Genomic DNA, 5,898 nt, shown 5'->3' with positions numbered 1-5,898 from the left:
CTCGTTTCTGTGGGGGAGAGTGAGGATGAAAAGAGATAAAGACGGAAGCACTGTGCTCCCAGCTCTGACCTCACGGGTGAGCCCCACCTGTAGCACCCCGACACCAGACAAACCACCAGAAGGCTCCAGGGAGCGGCTGCCAGGACTCACGGGGCCAAGTATGGGCTCGTCTAACCTGACAGACCACTGGCCCTCATACCCTGCTGCCACTGGAACCACACAGCTCAGCCCAAGGTCAGGAGGCAGGGCATCATCTGCCTGCAGCCGCCCTCTGTCCCCGGGGCCCTGGGGCAGTCCCCTCCTGGCACAGGAGGCCCCGGTTTGCTGGAGCAACTGGTCCCCCCCATGGTGCGGGTCTGAGGGGCTCCTTGACTTTCTCAGGGCCCTCGCTGGGCCAGGAGGCAACTGTCTGCCTGGCTCCTCCGGGTCAGGGCTGGGCAGGTAAACGGCCATCACCAGCTCCGGCTTCGGAGGCCCATTCCTCCCGCAGCAAGGCGGCATGTGGCTCCAGCAGAATGAGAATCCTCCCTGAGCACCCCCAGGGTGAGGAGCCCCACCTCCGGCCAGGGGTGGGGAACGCTAAGGGCCGCATGTGAGGAGGTCTCGGGGCAGACCCCTCACTCTCCTACCCACCGGGGCCTCAGACTTCGCTGTTGCTACAAAAGTTTGCTCTCCTCCAAACGTTCCCAGACACTCAGTGATGGACCTGGGGGACGGGCTGCTGAGCAGACACCCTGAGGGTCCCCTGGGGCCCCACCTGTGGGGACACAGATGGTCCTGGGGTGTTGGCTCCAGGTGAGGGTGGCCAGGTGCCAGGCAGGGTCCAACGGCTGCACCCCCAGTTCAGGGCAAGGCTGCTGGAGCCCAGAGCCGCAGCAGTCAGCATCTGCTGTCAAAGGCAGGGCCCCGCAGCAGGTCCTGCCAGTGCAGCCGGCAGCAGAGAGCAGGAGTGGACCACTGGCCCGGCCGAAATCAGGGCGTCTCAGGGCTCAGCCCTCAGGAGCCGTGGGGAGGGCAAGGACGGGCCACAGGGCCGGAGCAGGAGGGGCCTCCAGGAGGGGAGATGCCCACGAGTAGCCTGGACGGGGAGCCAGACAGGGCAGGGAGCGGACACGGCCACGCACAAGCCCGACCCGGCCGCTGTGGGGGGAGGGCTGGGGGCTGGGGGAGCAGTCCTGGGCAGCTGGGGGCTGACCTTGGGGGGCTGCAGGCTGGGGAACTGGGGTCTAGGGGGCTGGGTGCTAGCCTTGCAGGGCAGTGGGGACTTGGGCCTCCTTTCTCCGGAGCAAACAGATCCCCACAGCGACAGGTGGGGAGTGGCCTGTCTGCATCAGAGAGACCCTCCATCAACCCAGCCCACCGGCTCACAGCTTCTGCGGACTCTCCCAGGTGCCTTCACTGAGTGCCCCACCCCCATCACAGCCCCTCAGGGTCAGGCTCTCGGGGGTCCCGGAGGATGGCTAGGAGCCCCGCATCCCCCTTCCCAGCCTCCTGTCATCAGGAGCCCATCTTGGGCCCTGTGAAACCCCGCCTGTGACTGGGGCTCTCGGTCTCCTGAGACGGCCCTTTTCTGACCTCGGGGATAGGACAGGATGGGGGTCCCTGGGCAGCACAGCCCTGGGCTGCCCTGCGGACTTGGGAGCTCTGGTTAGGGGGCCGCGGGGCCCCCACGGAGGTGGGCATCACTGCATGCCATCTGCCCCATGCCCGCGACCCTGCGGGTGGAACCCAAGGCCGCTCTGCAGACAGGCCCCAGCACCCACTCTATGGGGCTTGGATGGGGGACAGCCGTGTCGCCCTGGGTCCCCACGGCCTGGCCTTGCCAGTGTCAGAGGCCTTGGCCTGGCGGCCACAGCCCTTGTCACCTGGAGCGTCCACGTCCCCGAGGGCCCAGATGCCCCCTCTGTCCTGCTCACCTCCTCCCGCGTCCGGAGGCCACGGTGCTGCTGGCGGGGGCATCTCCCTCTCACACACCCAGCAGCCTCCGCATTCCTCGCCTGAAGGCTCAGGCCGGCCCCACCTTTCAGGGGAACGCTCTCTCCTCACCCAACCCCTCTCCTGCCCCTACACCCACGGATGGGGGGGTGCATTGCTCTCCAGCTGGGGTCCCAGCACCCAGATCCAAGCAGGAGGAGAGGGACAAGGTGGGCGGCACAGGGGCCATCACTGCGGCCCCAGCTCAGATCTGGGCTGGGGGACACAGGGAGGGGGCTGCCTGGGCTCAGGAGTGATGGCGGGAGCCCCTCTGAGGCCAGGGTTTGGGGGCTCCCGCTCACCCCGGCAGGGCCCGGGAGTCGACGGGACTCCAAGATTCCAACGAAGCGTGGGGAGCAGGTGCGGGGGCGTGGCCAGCAGAGCTGCGCCTCCTCCCCTGGGCTCCGCCCTGAACGGGGGCGGGGGGCGCGGCAGAAGGGGGTCCTCCCATCAGAGACCTCGGATGCACGCCGCTCGCCAGCCCAGAGCCGGCGGCCCCTCGGGGCTTGGGCTGGTGAACCCCGGGAGCTGGTCACACGCAGGGCGGCCCCCACCCCTGCCCCGCCTCCGGCTCTGAGTCCGGGGCCGCAGAGGACCGGCAGCCGCCAGCCGGCCACCTTTCACCACCCGACCTGCTCCCTCGCTGCTCCGACGCCCGGGCTGTGGAGCCTGCTGCTGCTCACTCTACCCAGAAACAAAGGGGCCGTAGTCTGACCACGGCGCTGCCCCACGGTACGCCCGGACCACCTCGCGGGAGAGGAGAGGGGAAGAGGCCCTGGGTAGACAGGCCCACCAGGGATGCCCGGCAGCCGCTTTCTCACACACGCCTGCACCAGGAGCGGCCCTGGAAGCCTGCCAGGACCGACTGTCCCCGCAGGGCGGCGGGGAGGAGCAGGAGGCACCAAGGGCCGTCCCGAGTGCGCTCACCAGGGTGACAGTCCCGGAAGGGGCCACCGCCCGGGGAACAGGAGACTCAGCCCGTTCTCTCGGCCCCCGGGGTCTGAGGGGCCTGGACCCTAGGACAGCAGGCCTTGGGCAAGGCAGCAGTGGGGCTGGTGGCCACCCCCCCGACCCCCCCGGTCCTGGCAGAGGTCAGAGAAGAGACAGGGAGCAGGCCAGGGTCAGCATTCCGTGAGAGTGAGGTCAGGGGTCAGGGCCACCTGCACCTTTCTGGGGTCAGCGTCCTGATGGACATGCTCAGGCGGCCCACATGCAGGGCCACACGGCCACCAGTCTCCCCCAAGCCTGTGGCCTTACAGGATGGGGACTCTGCTCCCCTGCAGGCCTGGGCAGGGTGCCTCCTGCCCAGGTGCACCCCATCCTGGGGGCTGAGCAGTGGGAGATGTCTTTGAACCCCCAGGCTCTCCAGCAGCTCCTGCCCCTGCCTTCAGCTTCCTCCCACCCCGGGGGCTGCCCACAGCCCCTTCCTCACCACCCGTGGCCCTCCAGTGGGACCTCCTCTCACATAACCTCTTCTCAGGTTGCAGCTTAGAGGTTTTAAGGTGAAAATCAGCTTTCTCTAATCCAAAGACAATACATTCTCAGCCCCTCCCAGGCACCTTCGGGGATTATTCTGGGAAATCACAGGTGGGGGGGGGTCTCTCCTGCTCCCCGCCCCAGACACATGAGTCATCAGGTCTGGAAGGCGGGCCTCTGGCAGTCCAGCCTGCTTGGCACCCTCCCTCTTGTTTCACTGACTCCAAGACGCTGTCCACTGAGACACCCCAAAGCAGAGAGGCGTCAGGGGTGCTCAGAGGCAGAAGTGAACCGTCACCAGCTGGGGGGGCAGAGAGGACGGCAGCCCCAACCCCAGCGGCTGAGTCCTAGAACAAGACCCCCACCTTCATCACCCCCCACCCTCGGGGTCACCCCCCAACACTCTCAGGGTCACTCCCACCCTTGGGGTCACCCCCCCCTGTTGGGGTCACACCCCACCCTCGGGGTCACACCCCCACCATAGGGGTCATCCCCCCCACTGCTGGGGTCGCCCCCCACCTTCATCATGCCCCCCACCCTCGGGGTCACCCCCCAACACTCTCAGGGTCACTCCCACCCTCGGGGTCACCCCCCACTGTTGGGGTCACACCCCACCCTCGGGATCACACCCCCACCGTAGGGGTCATCCCCCCCACTGCTGGGGTCGCCCCCCACCTTCATCATGCCCCCTACCCTCGGAGTCACCCCAGCAGGAAACGCCTAATGTGAGCCTGCCTCCCAGGACCCAGCCTCTGCCACCTCCTCCGCTGGGGGGTTAGCCGCCCAGCCCCCTCGCCCCAACCCTGAAACAGGTGGGAAACACCAGCCTGCACCCCGGCTTCCAGTCAGAGGCCAAGCTGCAGGGGCTGCCTGCTGGAGGCCAAGAACAGAGGCCAGCCACAAGGCACTCGGGGAGCCCCACGGGGCCATGTGCTGAGCCCAGGATGGTGGGAAGGGGCCGGAGCCCGCCGCCAGGGCTCGCTGCCAGGGCCAGTGAGGCAGGAGGGCCCCAGAGCCCCGAGAGGCCCAGAGCCCCCAGTCCAGGCGGGTCCCGGGACCAGGTAGGGAAACAGCAACCCGTGGGGGGGGAACCACGTTTCAAAGCCTGGCAGACAGCAGGAGGGGCCAGTGGTGGACAGACTAGAAGGCCCCCAGCCCAGGAAGGCTTTCACAGGTGACCTGACACCCCCTCCTGGGCCGGCATGGGGGCTGGACATGGGCCCCTGGCCTGTGCCCTGAAATCCTGCTGAGCCACGACCCACCCCCCCCAAGGAGAACACCCGTCTCCCCCAGGGCGCACCCCTTCCACAGCCAGGGGGCCCTGGCCAAGCAGGGGACCTCCAGCCAGCCGTGGCACTGGGGGCCGGGCTTGTGGCCCCTTCGAGGCAGGCTGAGAGTGGGCTGCAGCCCAGGCCTGTCTCAGCCATCCAGTCCAGTGGAGCCACGGGACCCAAGTCAGCCTGTGTCCGGCTCATCCAGGTTCGATCCGAGTGCACCTGCTCCTGCCAGAAAAACAAGGCAAAGTCTCTGGAAGTATAATGATGTCTCCTCCCCACCAGACCCTACCTCCAGACCCTCCGCAAAGTGAGTCCCCACCACGTTCTCCACGCCGGAGGGTTCTGTTGGAACCAGCGTCCAAGGGTCCGCATCCTTTCTCGGAAGCAGCGGTCTGTCCCCCTCTCTCCCCAAGGGCCTCGAGGGCCACACTTGCCTCCTCCTCAACAGGCGCACGGCCGGCGACCAGCTGCTGACTGACCCCAGCTGCACACAGTGCTCTCTGTGCATCGCCTGGGGGCACCGCCCACCACATGTGCCCACGTGCCGTGTGCACGCTCGTGTGCCGTGTGCGTGCCCGTGTGTTCTGTCTGTGTGTATGCAGGTCAACACTGCAGGGTGAGCCCCAGTGGCAAACTGCAGGGCCAGTGGTTGCCGCTTCACTTTTTGACATTCGGGCAGACCAGCTTTGTCCTGCAAGGAAGCGAGGGTTCCCCTGCCATTTGCTCCCTCCCAACCCCAGTCACTAAGCCACCTTCTCAAGGCCCCACTGTTACTATAGCAGAAGATGCCTCTAATTGTTAAGCCTTCTAATAATTCATGCATTACTTTAAATCTCCAAAATAAACTTGCTGAGTCCTAACACTTCTTACGGGAGGTCTCTCTGCACCACAAAGGCCCCCACTGCACATTGCAAACAGGACCTGACCGCCTCTGGCAACTTTAGAAAGCCACGAGAGGCCACACCTCAGGGGGCTGATGAGGCGGGCCTCCCAGTCACACAGTGGGGGACGGGGGACATGGCGTGGGGCCAGGGGCCGGGGCAGGGATGCCTCCCCACACACAGGTGGTCAGGCCCCAGGGCACTGACATTCCGGCGCTCAAGAACACAGTACACAGGCCCTTCACTCAGCTTGTGAGGCCACTTTCCTAGGAACAAAAGGGAGGAGAGAA

Source organism: Odocoileus virginianus, unplaced genomic scaffold (assembly GCF_023699985.2).
Source record: "Odocoileus virginianus isolate 20LAN1187 ecotype Illinois unplaced genomic scaffold, Ovbor_1.2 Unplaced_Contig_5, whole genome shotgun sequence".
Lineage (NCBI taxonomy): Eukaryota > Metazoa > Chordata > Mammalia > Artiodactyla > Cervidae > Odocoileus > Odocoileus virginianus.
The sequence above is the reverse complement of the archived record's forward strand: the minus strand, read 5'-3'. Positions refer to the sequence as shown.